Raw genomic sequence first — 16723 nt, 5'->3', positions numbered from 1 at the left:
TCCCAGGACGTGCCTGGGTGGCTCAGGTTGAGCAGCTGACTTTTGATTTTGGTTCAGGTCATGATCTCACAGTTCATGAGATTGAGCTGACAGCGTAGAGCCTGTTTGGGATTCTCTTTCTCCCTCTCTCTCTGCCCCTCCCCTGTTCCTCCACCATCTCTCTCTCTCTCAAAAATAAACTTTTGCTTAAAAAAATCCCAGCTTGGGTCTTAAGATCAGGCAAACTTAGGAAACTATCTTAATTATTGCTTCACATCTTCTGCCTTAAGGATCTGATGATTTAATTACGTCTTAAATCTCATGGCTGAAGTGTGCCTTGTGGAGAGATTTCAAAGAAACAAGATGGGCAGTTGGATTTTTTAAAAGGTGGTCATAGGGACTGGAGTGTGAACAGATAATTAAGGAGCAGAGACAGGAAAAGTGCTTCATGAAAGAAAAGGGGACAGAGAAGGAGCGAGTGGGGAGGTGGAACACTCTAACATCCAGGCAGTGTGATAATGACCTCCTTATTGGTCTTCCCTCCTCAGCCTCTGCACCCTCAAATCCCTCACAGCTGTCACAGTCATCTTCCTCTGGCTTCTCCTTGATTGCATTATTTCCCCTCTTAGAGTCCTGTGCCAATGCCCAATTACCTCTTAAGCCAAATTAGCACTCTTAATCACAGGTGTCAAGGCCCTTCACCCCCTCGTTTCCTGTAACTAATGGCCATCCTCACCCCCCTCTTTCACCCCCACTCAGGCTTTCCTCTCTGGCTCCCAGGCTCTGTTTACCAGTCCTTGGATGGAACTTGTCAGCTTGCTCTTGGCAGAGCCCTATCTCAGCTTCAGCTTCAGACAATTTTCCCCTCCTTCCGAAGAGGCTATATGCCTTTTTTTTGAAGGTACTGTTCAAAAGTAACTTTTTCATTTTAGATTTCCCCTTTTCTTGTTCTGGACCAAGATGGCCTTACAGTTTCCCTCAGCCTGATGAAGTTTTAGTCTTCCCGACTCTAGGACCCTGACCTCCCTTTTCTTAAGAGTATTTACTTTACAAAATTTATAAATTCTTTCTCTGCCCCTTTGAAATGATGTAAACTTTTGCCCAGCTTCTTACTGGTTTTACAACCCTGGGTATGTCTTTCTTTCTTTAATTTTTTAAAACTTAAAATTAAATTATTTATTTTGAGAGAGAGCTCGAGTAGGGGAGGGACAGCAAGAGAGGAAGAGAGAACCCCAAGCAGATTCGGCACTGTCAGTGCAGAGCCCAACATGGGGCAGGCTCAAACTCACGAACCCGGAACCACAAGATCATGACTTGAGCCCAAGTTAGATGCTTAACTGACTGAGCCACCAAGGTGCCCTAAGAAATGTCTTTCTTAAGGACCAGGGAACCATGTCTTTGAAATGTAAACATCAAAGGAGATAGTACCCATCTCCCTGGCTCTGTAGAGGGGGGGTGTAGAGGGGCCTAACCTTGATGGGCTAACACATATGGCCTCATCACAGAGGAAGACATTTGCAAACTCAGGAATGTACTCTACATATCTCACTGATCAACCTTCCACTAATGTTCTCTAGTACTTTTCCACTAGTTCACCGCAGCTCTTAACAAACTCCCAACTTTTCTTTCTGCAGAATGGAGTTCAGTCTCTCTCCCCCATGGCAGTAGCTTGAATAAACTCTGTATCCTGCTTAACTTTGTCCATGCACAGCAAAGTTTGCTTGACATTACTTAACACCAGAGACACAACTGGTTGTATAAATATACAACCAATACATTTCAGAAAAAAAAAACATGTATGTATATAATCATTGTATCTATATATCTAAAGTGTAAAGCTTTTGAAGTTGGTGACCACTCTCTTAGTACTACATTCTTCTGAGCAGAAATCTCTGTTAAACCAAAGAAAAGGATAATGGAGTCTCTATATATGATTGGGCTGTCATTACATGGAAATCGTGATAAGTTTTTAAAAATTCTGAAGACATATTAGAACGCTTTTCTACTAGAATAAAAAAAAAACACAACACTTTCTTTTTTAAGGTCTGGGAAAGATTTCCTAATGCATTTTCTTCTCAGAGTTACACAGTGCTATGGATCTAAAGGTAGGGAAATTTGCCTCATATGTGTTTTGTGTATAGCTGCTGCCCAATTGCTAGAACCCCAGATTCCAGGTGTCTTGTTAGTAGAAAGTACTAAACAGAAACAGAATGAGAGTTAAAAAAAAAAGAAAAAATCAATACAACATACATGAACATTTTATATGCAACATATGCACACAAAATATAACTGTAGGGTTATATCGATTTGTATTGATTCATCAAAAGAAAAAAATAAAATGTTTTACCCCAAAGTTTCTTCCAATAAACTTGGGGAAGGAATATTACATCAAGTGTGGAAAAATGCCTATCAACAGGAATATTTATGTGTTTTTGTAAGTCCGTTTTTTATAAAACTGTGCCAAGTTTAAAATTTTTTCATTTTATACCTTATCAATATAATTTTTCAGTTAAATATGTGGAAAAGGAAGCTCACTTGTTAGATAATTTGGGAGATTTACATGTTTCTTTTCTGATATTCAACTCCACCTGGACCATCCTTGTTTTCTCCAAGTAAAGGCAAAGGTACACATTTGCTATTGAGTTGGGAATGAGGGCTCATTAGTTTGTGGGGGACAGAGATTTTTCTTGGCAGTGCTGAATTGCCTTGGGGATCTCAAGTGCTTTGTGTAAACAACAGTGGAAAGAAACCATGTTCTCTAAAACCTCCAAAGCGATCCCTGTCCCTGTCTTCCCTTTCCTGGGAATGTGAAAAATCAAACTCCACAAAAAGTACAACCAATTAATTTGTTTTTAACCTGAGAGCCTGTTGTTTTTTTTTTGCTTGTTTGTTTTGCTTTTTTTTTAATTGTTGTTTTTTGCTTGTTTGGTTGTTTTTTGTTTGTTTTGGAACACAGCACTCTTGGGTTTTCCATAAGTATTATTATTTTGGCTTCTAGGTATTGAATTGAAAAGATCGCCACTGAGTGGAAGAGAACCCTGGGATACTGATTCAGTATCTGTAATTTTCAAGATTTTGGTAAATCTTTAGACCCTGTTCATATGCTAAAAAAAAAAGAATACTTTAGATTACAAAAAAGCCATTGATGACACTTAACATTTATTTGCATGTGGATGTGAGAGTATACATTTGAGAATCACTTCTAAAACTAGGAAGTGCAGGTGGCAAATTTGAACCAATCTGCTAATCTCTTACATCAGGCCAAGATTATACAATTTTCTGTTACCTTGTAAAATAGTCCTTACAATTTGCAGATACTGTTCTATGGCCAAGTTTATTAAACCTTTTTTTAAAAATGATCTCCAGTTAAAACTATTTCTGTTCTTTCCATTTCCTACCTAGAAATGCAGATGGGAAATTGATTTTGTGGATGCATTTCATATTTTAAAGCTTAGTGAAAACTGAGTGAATCGAACAATTCATGAATGAGCTTAATATTAGAGATTGCAATTTATCACTTTGGGAGTTTTACAAGTTTTTTTCTCCCTTAAGTTAAAACACTGTTTATATAAGCAGCCAAACTTCTATTGAGCACACTTTTTACCTAGACATTATAGGCCCCGTGAAGGGTTGGACTATATAAGCGATATTCTAAATTTTTAATGATATCACCTGCCCCCTACCCCATCTCCTGCTGTGTCAACCCCTCTTCATTCCTTTGTCTCCTCTCCCTTCTCTAACTATTCTATATTGAGTCCACTGCAGCCTGGCCACTTCAGGTGTGTTTCTAGGCCAGTCTTTTTTTTTTTTTTAACATGAAATTTATTGTCAAAGTGGTTTCCATACAACACTCAGTGCTCATCCCAACAGGTGCCCTCCTCAATGCCCATCACCCACTTTTCCCTCCTCCCACCTCCCATCAACTCTCAGTTTATTCTCAGTTTTTAAGAGTCTCTTATGGTTTGGCTTCCTCCCTAACTTTTTTTTTCCCTTCCCCTCCCCCACGGTCTTCTGTTAAGTTTCTCAGGATCCACATAAGAGTGAAAACGTATGGTATCTGTCTTTCTCTGTATGACTTATTTCACTTAGCATAACACTCTCCAGTTCCATCCATGTAGCATCCATGCTACAAAAGGCCATATTTCATTCCTTCTCATTGCCAAGTAGTATTCCACTGTGTATATAAACCGCAATTTCTTTATCCATTCATCAGTTGATGGACATTTAGGCTCTTTCCATAATTTGGCTACTGTTGAAAAGTGCTGCTATAAACATTCGGGTACAAGTGCCCCTATGCAACAGCACTCCTGTATCCCTTGGGTAAATTCCTAGCAGCGCTATTGCTGGCTTGTAGGGTAGATCTATTTTTAATTTTTTGAGGAACCTCCACACTGTTTTCCAGAGTGGCTGCACCAGTTTGCATTCCCACCAACAGTGCAAGAGGGTTCCTGTTCCTCCGCATCTTCTCCAGCATCTATAGTCTCCTGATTTGTTCATTTTAGCCACTCTGACTGGCCTGAGGTGGTATCTCAGTGTCGTTTTGATTTGTATTTCCCTAATGAGGAGTGACGTTGAGCATCTTTTCATGTGTCTAGGCCAGTCTTCTAAGCTGATCTTCCCTGAGAGATGAAGTATCAAGGTTTGGTCTGTAAAAAGTTTATATTTTAATTTCAAAGGAAAAGACCAGGATATTCATATGGGGGTTCGGTTATAAAAACAAATCTTATCCCAGAGAATTAATGTGACCTGGACAGAGCCACATATGAATCCTATGCCTACTGCCCCTCATTCCTTGCCTAGTGTATGTATGCCTTCTATAACACCACAGTTCACTTATTATTTCATAAAACTACATAGGTAATTAACTTAAAGGAATGCAATTGGGAGGATATATTACTCCATTTCAAGAAATCTGGAGAATTTCTCAGAGAATTACTTCCTAGCAGCATCTCTAGAACTTGAACATTTTTGCGTTTTGGTACTGTTGTTTTCCTTAGAGAGAAGCTATTGATGTGAGGAATTTGCAAGTTTCTGGAAGAGGAACTTGAAAAATTTGTAAGAGAAACATTTCTGGGATTAAAACTGTACCAAGACACCATTCTTCTTTCAGAGAATGGAAATTTTGCATTATAAGTCCACGGAATACACTCAGGTGGTCCCAGTTCCTCATGGCAGAGATTGGCAATTAGCAGAGAAAGAAGGGATTGTATAACTTTTCTATTGCTGCTGTAAAAAATCACAAATTTAGTGGCTTAAAAACAACACAAATGTACTGTCTTAGAGCTTTGTAGGTCAGAAGTCCCACATGGGTCTTACTGGGCTAAAATTAAGGCTAAAATCAAAGGGCTGTATTCCTTTGTGGAGATTCCCTTGCCTTTTACAGCTTCCCAAGGCCTCATTGACTCTTTGTCCCCTTCCTCCATCTTCAAAGTCTGCAATGACAAACTGAGTCCTTTTCATGCTGCCATCTCTGGTTCTCTGCAGCTGGAAAGAGCTCTCTGTTTTAAAGGACTTGCAGTTAGATTGGGCTCCCCTAGATAATCCAGGATAATCTCCTTATTTTGAGGTCCTTGACCTTAATCATATCAGCAAAGTCCTTTTTGCCACATAAAGTAAAACATTCACAGGTTCTGGGGATTAGGGTGTGCACATCTTTGGGGGGCCATTATTCCACCTACCATCAGAATCATGGGCTCTAGTTGGTTATTAGTTCTTTGTCTCTAAGACAATTTCCAGGGGTGGGATTTGGGTGAGGTGAGTGAGGTACTCCATTCAAATGCACAATCTAAGCAGAGGCCAAAACCCAGTAATCAAAATTAATACTTTAAAATAGTATTTTAAAAGCTCAAAATTGTTGGGAAAGGCAGTCTCATGCATGCAGTCTTTGACCCTCATTCAGCCACATAAGAATGAGTCTTTAGCATTGAATACATCCTCACCAAGAGATAAAGAGCTCATACAGCCTGTGCCAGGGTTATCACCTTGTGTGGAAATATCTTTCCCTGTATCAGATATATGCTTCTTTGTTCTGCTTAAGCATGTATGCAGGTGGCCTCGGGCACACCCCCGCCCCCAGCTTTCAGTATGTGTAACTTCACAGGGGAGTTAGGGGTGCTAATATGGTATGAGAAGGGTACAAAGGCTAATTGCTGGCTATGAAGGACCAGTTGAGCTGATCTTGCTTTCTCTTCTCTATGTGAATAAAGTATTGTTACATCCAGTGCTTCACTGTGTTGTGTTTTCCTTGGCAACTCTGAGAGCAAGATGCAATGGGCAGAAGTGTTTGGAGTCTTCCCCGGGACTGGTAAACAGTGCACTGTGTTCTGCCCCTTTGGGAGTGATCCAGTGCAAGGTGTTTGGCTTGACAAAAATAAATGCGAAAAATCCAGATGAACAAAATATCAAATTTTTGACTAAAGACAGGTGGTTGTTTGTTTGCTTTGTAGCCTTGTATTATTATGCAAAGAGAACAGTCACTTCCAATCCGCCCACAGCTGAGGGTGTACAATGGTGTATGAAGGGTTTGGACAGTGCAGGGCTTGATGTGTCATGTTTTTGATTGTAGACATTTTATTAATTATTTCATTTTTTTCCACTTGGTTCAAAATATGGAAAAATACCTTGATAAGTGTATATAGGAATGCGCATTTTTCTTTTTGTTTCAGTCTACAGTAAGGTTTTGAATGGTAGTATCATTAGCACCAATGTTTGTGCTTTACCAGCCAGACTTGCGCTGTGGAGAGGTGGCCAAATTAAAGTGGTCTTAATTTGTGGAAGCAAATCACAAGGCAGAAACATTGGATCCCAGGTCAGTGATGTGAGATACCCTTGAATAAATGAGATAATGACTTGAAGAACTCCTATATCCTTATAGGAATCTGCATCAATACCAACATCATCAACTGTGGCAAGATCATCTCTTACACCTTAAGACCTAATTGGCAAAGACATGTTCTATTACCAGCAGTTACAGCAGGTTTCCTTTTTAGCACCACATCAAGTCTCTGGCTTCCTATTTTTGTACTGTTTGGGGATATTCTTCAAATTCAAGGAAACTTATCTGATTTATAGGCCCAGCTGCAAGAAGGAAAACTGTAATATGACCTTTTAAAAAAAGAATTTCTAAATTCCTATCCTAGAGAGTTCTTGGGGATACCATGGCACAGTGATAGGAGATTGGGGTTATTAATCTTTGTGATGTGATTTGGGAATACTGCTGTGGAGCATTATTTGCTTTTTAGGCTGGAATGTATAGAATCAGCCAGAACCAGCCATGTAACACATTTGTATCCAACTGCACAAAGACAGGAAGCAATAATGAGAGACAACAGCCTGTAAGCCAATTCACCATCAGGAATTTTGTAAATTTTTCCCAAGCAAGGATATAAAATGTGTATTCATTCAGCCTATCGACAGCTCCTGGAATTCTGATGTATGCACTAAATCTTGCAAGCAATTCAGTCCCAAACAGTCTCACACTTTCTTTTTCTAAGAAACTCTTTCTCTTCATTCTTTATTCCTCTGTTAAATTTGCCTTGTCCTTCTTTTTCTGCTATTTGACTATAATATGCTAAAGAATGATTTTCTTTGTATTTATCCTGTTTGGAGATTGCAGATGTTCTTGAAGCTGACATATTTCTCAAACTTGGAAAAATTTTTGCACTAGCTTTTCAATTTTGTTTCTATGACATTCTCTTTATTCTTTTCCTCTGAGGCTATCAAATATCAAGACTATCAAGATACTTGGTATGTCCCACAAGTCACAGATGATCTGTTAATTCTTTTAACCTTTTTCCTCTGTATTCTACAGTATAGATAATTTTTATTGATCTGTCTTTAAGGTCATTGATCTTTCTTACTGCTATGTCTAATCTGCCATCAAGCATACCCAGTAAGTTTTTTTTAACTTCATATATTGTACATTTCAACTCTAGAATTCCCTCTTTTAAAATATATTTTTCTTCTTAGATTCTGTATCTGCATTCTCATTACATTCATTTTTCCTTTAAGTCCTTATACATATTTATAAATAGCTCCTTTAAAATCCTTGTCTATTTCTAACACCTGGGTCATTTTGAAGTCTTTTTCTATTGACCATATATTTCTCTTGATTACAGGTCAGGGGTACTGCTTCTTCATGTGTCTGGTAATTTTTATTGTACACTGGACACTATAGATTTCATGCAGTAGGGAGTCAGGATTACATTGTCTTCCTTTAAAGACTGCTGAATTACATTGTGGTAGGTAGTCAAATTACTAATGTATTTTCTTAATACTCTCATGGTTGGCCTTTTAATGTTTTGTAGAGTAAGTCTATTTCTATACTGTCCTTAGTGTGCTAGGATATGACCCTTTTCTTTAGGGTATGAAATTTTGGAGGTCCCAGGTGAATGCCTGAGGTGCTCACTGAGATTTTACCCTTGCTGGGCCAGAATTCCAACATCCCCAGAACAGCATGACCACCAGTATCTCAGATCAGCTTTCGGTCTGACTGCAGCCATTTTCTGGTTGGCCTCCTGATATTTCTCACTATGCATGACTTCCCAATCTCAGCCATCAACCTAAGCAGAAGCCTCATGCAAACTTTTGCTATTTTTGCCCTGAGCGAAGCTTCCTCCTTTCTAATATCCAGTCCTGCAACTTTCAGCCAACTCAGCAGCACTAAACTCCGATTTCTGTCTCCTCAACTTGGTAAGACTACTGCTCTCCCACTGAGCTTCAGTATTCTGTGCTGAGGCCATGGAATTGTCCTAAGACAGAAAGCCCAGGCTAACATGGGGCTAATCTCATGAGCTGATTGATATCTGATAAAAGTGATGAGTTTTATGGTTGTTTATGGTGGTAGGGTAAGACCAAAACCAACTGCTCAGTCACAGCCCAAAGCAGATCTCTCTTTATTATAGTTGAGTATTACTGCTTTATCATGTAAGCTTTGGGAGTTAGGAGCCTGACCTTAGCTTTTCGACTGTTGTCTACAATCGATTGTGCAAATGCACAATCTGGGAAAAGTTAAGAACTGCAGGAACCATCTTTGTATTTGGGAATGAAGACAAGTAGAGAATCAGATGTGAGCGCAGCAAAAATTTAATTCCTTTCACTTGTGGTCGCTATCTTTTCTTTCCTTTCCTCTATAGAAAATTCTATCTTCTTCATCCAGCTGGGTTGTCTGATCTCCCTGCTCTTCTACAATAGTTGCATTAGAATATCATTTCCCATATCTTGGTTTGGACTAACTTTCTACTTCTTACACTGACATCTTAGATTTTTACTATTTTGGCATTTGACCTCTAACCAGTTTGCTCCCAGTTTTCTTGCACAGTTAAGCTTAAACCATCCTTCAGCCCTCAGTAATATTGTCCTGGGGGTGATTCTATGCCCATGTGTGGTCTCCTGAACTCCTGATCCCTGACTCGCTCTCCCAGAGTCTTTGTTAACATCAACTCTCTTCTTTGACCATTATCTGCTTGTAAGGTTGGACCCCCTAATATGATACTGTCCAATTTCTGAAATGTGGCTAAATTTGTTATGCCACATGATTTTTCTGGGGCAGATTGTGTGGCTTGGATAGAGAAAAGGAGAACAAGCACTTCAGATCATTCCAGTATACCCTAAAATTTGAGAGCTACCACTATAGGCAAAAGTATACAAGACATAATCTTCCATTCCTTTATTTCTGCTCCCAATCTTCCATGCAAAATAAATGTCACTTGGCTTTTTCCTGGTCATGACTTGCTTATTTCCTTCCATGCCCCTTGTTACTTTGTACCAATCACTCAATTACTCTAAATTAGAAGATTGTGGGAGGTTGTTAGCCTAGCATATGTAATTTTTTTTACATAAGACAATTCTATGAATGTGTACAGAATTTTTGAGAATTATAGTCTTCTAATAATCTTGAATCTCTAAAAATGTTAGTATATGCTTTATTAATGATTTTTCACTATTTTTTCTCTTGAATTTGAAGAAATAAATATATCAGAATGTACATGATTGAGGGAGACATTATTTTAAGGATATTACTAAATACTCATTACTATTTACATAAAGTTAATAATTTATAAAAGTCATTATTTTATTACTAGTAACAAACTGCTTACCTCAAAAATAATGTCAGGTTAGTCTAGCCTGACATTAAGGTTCAGGACCAGCCCTACAAAGGATCTTTACAGAGAATCACACTTAGTGGCTTCTATGGATTTTGCAATCTGTAATACTGCTTTTCATCTCCTTTTTAAAAGTTATTGTAGCTTGCCGCTGGTCTAGGAAAGTGGAGAGAAGAAAATCATGTCTTTTGCCCACACTTTTGTCTATAGTCATAGTTCTCAAACATGGGGTGTACTAGAATGACCTGAAAGCCTTGTCAAAACATAGATTGCATGGCTCTGCCTTCAGTTTCTGATTTAGTAGGTGAGAGATAGGGCCTAAGAATGTGCATTTCTATCAAAGTTCGTGGGTGATGTTGTTGAGAACCACCATCCTCAGATATTTCAGAGTCTCTTAAGCCTGAGAATCCCCTGGAACTGATTGTTATTTTAGATACTTATGAAATATATTGCTAGTGACTCAGCTCTGGCTGACCTTTTCTGGCATTGCCAAAATCACTTAATGCTTCTGTGTTTCTATATCAATGTCTGCAAGATGGAATATGTCATGTGAGGCTTAATGACGCTCAGGCTCACATGAATAGAGCTATGGATTTGCAAGTACTTATTTTAAAGTATTATTTTGCAGACTTGGACAATTCCCCAGAGAAGTTATGGTTAAGGCTCCATACAGAAATTGAAATCCCTCTTTAGCTTCAAAATCATTTACTCTGGAGCACTGGCTTATTTGGGGGAAAAATTAGCTTTTTTTGTTATCTCAGTCTCCATGAAGTGATAGCTAAAAATAATTTTTAAAGTTAAATTGTCATTAAATCCTAATGCCTGTTGATGCATTTGGTCAAATTTTGCAACATTTGAGGAACTTTTAAATGACAAGTTAGAAAAATTTACAACAACTGTTAAAGGTGATAGGTATAACAATTTAAAAAATCAAAAGGTTATTATTAATTGGAGAAAAGTTTGTTTCATTTGAAGAAAATATTGATTTGATAAGAATGTCACATTACATTCTAAGTGTCTTTGGGTCAGAGTCCTACAATGCATAAATTCTATTTTATCTCCAAAGTACCAACCTTGACAAATGTTCATGCTTGGCATTCTGTATCCTTAGAGTAATAATTCACTTGAAACTTAACTTTCTTATCTGGTATTGGTGATAATGCAGCACCAACCTCAACAAAAGGGTTTTAAAGCCTTAACAAGATTATGTATTGAAAATATTTTGGGACAATGTGGGTCATTAGATATTTGAAGTCTTACCCATTAAATATATATACTTAGGTTCTACGGTAATTACACAAACAGAATTTTTAATGGATTATTGCTCTTCCTAGGGATTAAGGGAAATCTCCATGGCAAATCAACAAAACAAAATGACAGTTAAAAAATAAAATAGAAGAGCAGTCAGCTAAATATAAAAGAGGGGGGAAAAACCCCAGAAGTGAAATGTAGGGTTGTCCAGGCAAAAGTAGATATCAGTTTTGTGAATGGAGAATAAGCCTTGGGTGAACAGCAGGGTAGAAGACATGAAGCTGAGATTTTCATATTAATTTAGGGCCCTCAAAGTGGTATTAAGTATCCTAGCTTAATAGTAACTTCTGACTCTCTGCAGAAGTAAGTACAAATCTTCTCTGAATATAAACATGCAGATATTAGACACAGCAATCCCACAGAGTAAGTTCAACAAAATAAGTTCATAATAAAAATGTCCAGAGAAACTAGCCACCATGAGAGAGTTGGAAAGACAGCAAACAACAGATATGTTTCCCAAGAACTTCAAATATTACAATTTGCAGATATGAAATATACAACCCTAAATTTTTTTAAAGGTAAAATATGGGATAAACAGTTGAGCAAGAAACAAGAATACATAAAAGTATCCGGGCATATTTGAAAATCATCCAAACAGAGCCTCCAAATATAAAAGACTTAAATGTTGAAATTAAGAGCTCAATGGATATCTTAACCACAGAGTTAAGGCCACTGAAGAGAGACTGAACTAAAATATAAATCTAACTAAGCACCCCAAAAAGCAGCACAGAAAAAGGAGCAGATGAAATATGGAAGTTCCATTATTATGGAATCTATAAGGAAAAAAAAAAACTAAGATGCATCTAAATTGAGGAAATAGTTAAAAACATAATGGCTAAAAAAATTCAAGATTTGACAAAATACAGAAATCTACCAACACAGGAATCTCATTCTATTCCAAGCAGGATAAATAAAAAATAAATCCATGTAGAGTAATTTTTTTTGCAATATTGTAGAATATTAGTGACAAAGAAAGGATCTTGATAATAGCCAGAAAGAGAATGCATATTATGCATAAGAAGTAACAATTATACTAACAGCAGACTTTTTTTTTATAGCAATAATAGATGCCAAAAGACAGCAGAGAAATATCTTCAATATGGGGGGAGATACTAGGTGCTTATCAAAACTAGGTTTTAAAAACAAGAGTAAAGTGAAGATACTTAAAATAAATAAAAACTGGTAGAATATAGCATTAAAAGACCTTCACCATTAAAGGCCATATTTTAAGGAAAAAAAAATGAAGGCCTGAATTGCATGAAAAAATAATGAGCAAAGAAAGAAGAGTTATTTAAAGAAATAAAAAAAAGACCAAAAATTGGTAAAAATAACCTGTATATAAAATATTAATTTTAATGACACTTAACTTGGGAGTTAAAAAAGGGTACAGCTAGCCTACTGGAAAACAGTGGTCACTTTCACTCCGGGTGTTTGAAATCAAATTATTCTGAAGTTCTTGTGTGTGTTTTTTAGAGGAAGGATAGAATATTAACTTTAGACTTTGTTTATTGTTTATTATAAAATTTGGAGAGTATTTATCAAAAAATAGAAATGGAACATACAACCTCCAAACAGAGGGAGGAATCACAATGAGAAAAAGCAAATAAAACAAACCAGCTGAATCTCAATTATAACATTTCCACTAAAGGAAAAGGAAATAATAGTGGGACAAATAAGAAGTACAAAGTCAAAATAGTAGACACACAAAAAAGTATACCAATAAAAATGTATTATTTGCTATTGCTACAGATTTCTTAGTAACAAATCGTTTCACAACTCAGTGGATTAACACATAAGCATCCATGCTTGTGGGTCTTTAGATGGATTGAGGATTGGTAGTCAAGGCATGCCTGAGCTAAATGGTTTGGATCTCCTCCATATGTCTCTCATCCTCCTCCAAAACCAGCTGGCTAACCTAGGGATGTTTTCCTCATGGCTACAGCAGAGAAACATATAAGCATATTTCAGTCCTATGCTGCATTATGTCTGCTACATCCTATTTCCCAAATCAAGTCCTATGGCCAAGGCCAAAATTGATGTAATGGGAAAATATTCTCCTCTCATGATGTGAGGGTAACATAACAACATAAATTTTTATAAACAACATTCAGATCTATAAATGTGTTTACATTAAATTCACAAGTTATTTGTATCATAAATAAACAGAAATACAGTAATTTCCCCAGTTACAGCATTTTAGCTACTACTAGTTAAAAGAGATGACCAGATTGAATTTAAGAGAAACACAGAAACCTGGAGAAACTGACCATAAAAGAATAGGGGGAAAAAAGATAGCCAGGAACATACTAAACAAAATAAAACAAGAAGTTGTGAATGATCACTTTTGGGAGTACAGAGGGATAGTGATTGATAGGGAACACCAAGAACAACGCATCTAGGGAACTGGTGGTATTCAATTGCTCAATTTAGTGAATGTAAAAAGGAAAAAAAAATTTAAAAAGAAAGAAAAAAGCAAGAAAGCAAGCGGGTTATTGTAGCTGTACTAAAATGGAACAAAAATAAAATGTAAAACACAACGCATTATTAAGGATAAAGTCGATCCCTATAGAACTGTAAGAAGTTCAATTCACCAGAAAAAATAAATAAATAAAACAATTCTAAAGTTGTATGGATCTGTCTAAACAGCACCAAAATATATAAAGCAAAACACGATAGAGCTACAAGGGAAATTTACAAATCCAAAAATTCTCCTTATCTTTGGTTATTTTTAGAACAAGCAGAAGAAAAAATATAACAATATGGAGCATGTGAACAAAACATCAGCAAGCCTGATTTAATGGGCATGCATGGAACCATATTGCCAACAATTGGATAATACACCTTCTTCTGCATTAAACATAAGACTACATACTTGGCCTTCATGCATTTCAAAAAACTGTATCATACAGATCTCAATACTATTAAGAAAGAGATCATACATTAAAGGATATAGTTTATAATCATCATCTATTTGGAAAATAACAAATACCTAGAACAGAATAATAATAAAACTACCATATAATAAAACAAAGAATACTGAGTATTTGGAAGGTGATGTATGTATATGTATATGGCCTTTAATACTAAAAACAGAAAAAAGGAAAGGCTGAAAATTAATTTACTGATTACTAAACTTAAGATTTTAGAAAAAAATCAACAAAATAAATCCAAAGAAGGTATAAAAATTAGATAATGAGTAAGAGAAATTAATGAACTAGAAAGCAGATATAATGAAGAGAATCAACAAAGAAAAAAGTTATTTTAAAATACTAGTAAAGATGAACCTGTGATGGAATTTACCAAGTTCAAAGACACAAGTAAGAGTGATAATTTTTTATCAAGAATTTGAAAACATAGACGGAATGGACAGATCTGTAGAAAACTAACTTATGGAAGCTAACTCAATATGAAATTGAAATTTAGATTAGTATTTAAAAATCCCTCACAATGAAAAGAGGAAGCCCAGTTTTTTCAATGATTTCTTTAAATTTTTAAGGAAAACAGGAAATTCGAAACTTATGCAAATTCTCCCAGATAATACACAAAGAGGAAACACTCCACAACTTATTTTCTAATACAAGTATAATCCTTCTACCAAACACAGATAAGGACTGTATGTGAAAGGAAAATTACAGATCAATCTTACTCATGAACATTAATGCCAAAATGAAAAACAGTATCATCAAACCAAGTCCAAGGGTTTTTATAAAAATGATAATATATCATGATCAAATTGAACTCATCCCAGGAATGTAAAGGTATTTTAACATTATAAAATCAATTAATATGTTTCACCACATTTGCAGATTAAAGGACAAATACCATTTGATCATCTCAGTTGAAGCAGAAAATCGTTCCATATAATTGAACATCCATTCATGATTATCACCCTTTCCAACCTAGCAATATAAATATTTATCAAAGCCTTACATGTAGCAAACCTTCTTAATGATGAATTTTGGAAATATTCTTTTTAAAATTAGGAACAAGACAGGATTCCTATCACTCTTCCTTTTTCTTTCTTTCTTTCTTTCTTTCTTTCTTTCTTTCTTTCTTTTTCATCACTGCATTGGAGTTTCTGGCCAGTGAAATATAAGAAACAGAAATAAATATAACTTTTGGAAAGAAACAAAACTGTTATCTATGAATATCATAATTATTTGTATAGAAAATCTAAACAAATGTAGAGATAGTTTATTATAATTAATAAGAAAAATGAGGAAAGTGACCGCATATGAAATAAAATTCAAAAATCAATTGCATTTCCTAACACATGCAACAAATACACAAAGCAACTTAAAACTATTTCGACATAAACAAATACTATAATGTACTCAGGATAAGTGCAACAATTATATTTTTGGTGAAATGTTAGTTTGGAGAAAATTACCAAACATTATTGAAAGACATCCAAAAATAAATAAATAAATACAGAGATAGCCTCATATTCAGGGTTAGCAAGAATCAATATTGCTAAGATGTCAATTTTCTCTAAATTAAATGAGAGTTTCAGGGCAAATCCAATCAAACTCCCAAAAGCTAACCTGACTAGCTTATGATAATATTTGAATAGAAGATCAAGGGGTCAAGAAGAGTCGGGATACTCCTGCTGAATAAGAATAAGGTTAAGAGAATTGCCCTACCAGCTACCAGATCTATTACACTAAGCTAATTAAGAGAGTGTGGTATTTGTGCAAGGGTAAAAATTGATCAGTGGAATAGTCAGCCTAGAAATAGATCTCATAGATAGAAATAAGATATATAACTGAGCTGGTATCTTACAAATATAACAGTAATAATTATTTATCTATAGAGGGGGAGAAAGAAGAAATTAGAATACTCTCTCATAACATACATGAAAATTATTTCCAGATGAATCAAATACATTAAGGTAAAATTTTACAAATAAGAAAAAATTTAAAAGTGTATCTTTATGATTTCAGGGTAGAAAAGTTTTCTTAAACAAAATACAAAAAGGATTAACTACATGAGAAAAGTTTAATAAATTTAACTTTAGACAAAAGTTCCTTTAACTGCAATTGCAAAATCCATAGAGCCATGAAATATGGAAGTTTATGTTCATATGCAACCTTATTTGATGGCAAAAACAGACACAAGGCTATTCATTGTGCTCTTTATAATAGATGTGAATATCTACCCATTTTGCCTTGGACATAGTAATGAGCTTGACTATAGAATTCTCTCCAGACTCTGTTGGGAGTGTTCATAATACACAGAATATGACCTATGTGATCTTTCTGGGGGAACAAAAATCCGGTCTGAAACACACCTGATTCTAAGGGTTTTCAATAAGAGATTGTGGTCCTGAA

Source organism: Panthera uncia, chromosome A2, assembly GCF_023721935.1.
Source record: "Panthera uncia isolate 11264 chromosome A2, Puncia_PCG_1.0, whole genome shotgun sequence".
In the NCBI taxonomy this organism is placed as follows: domain Eukaryota; kingdom Metazoa; phylum Chordata; class Mammalia; order Carnivora; family Felidae; genus Panthera; species Panthera uncia.
The sequence above is the reverse complement of the archived record's forward strand: the minus strand, read 5'-3'. Positions refer to the sequence as shown.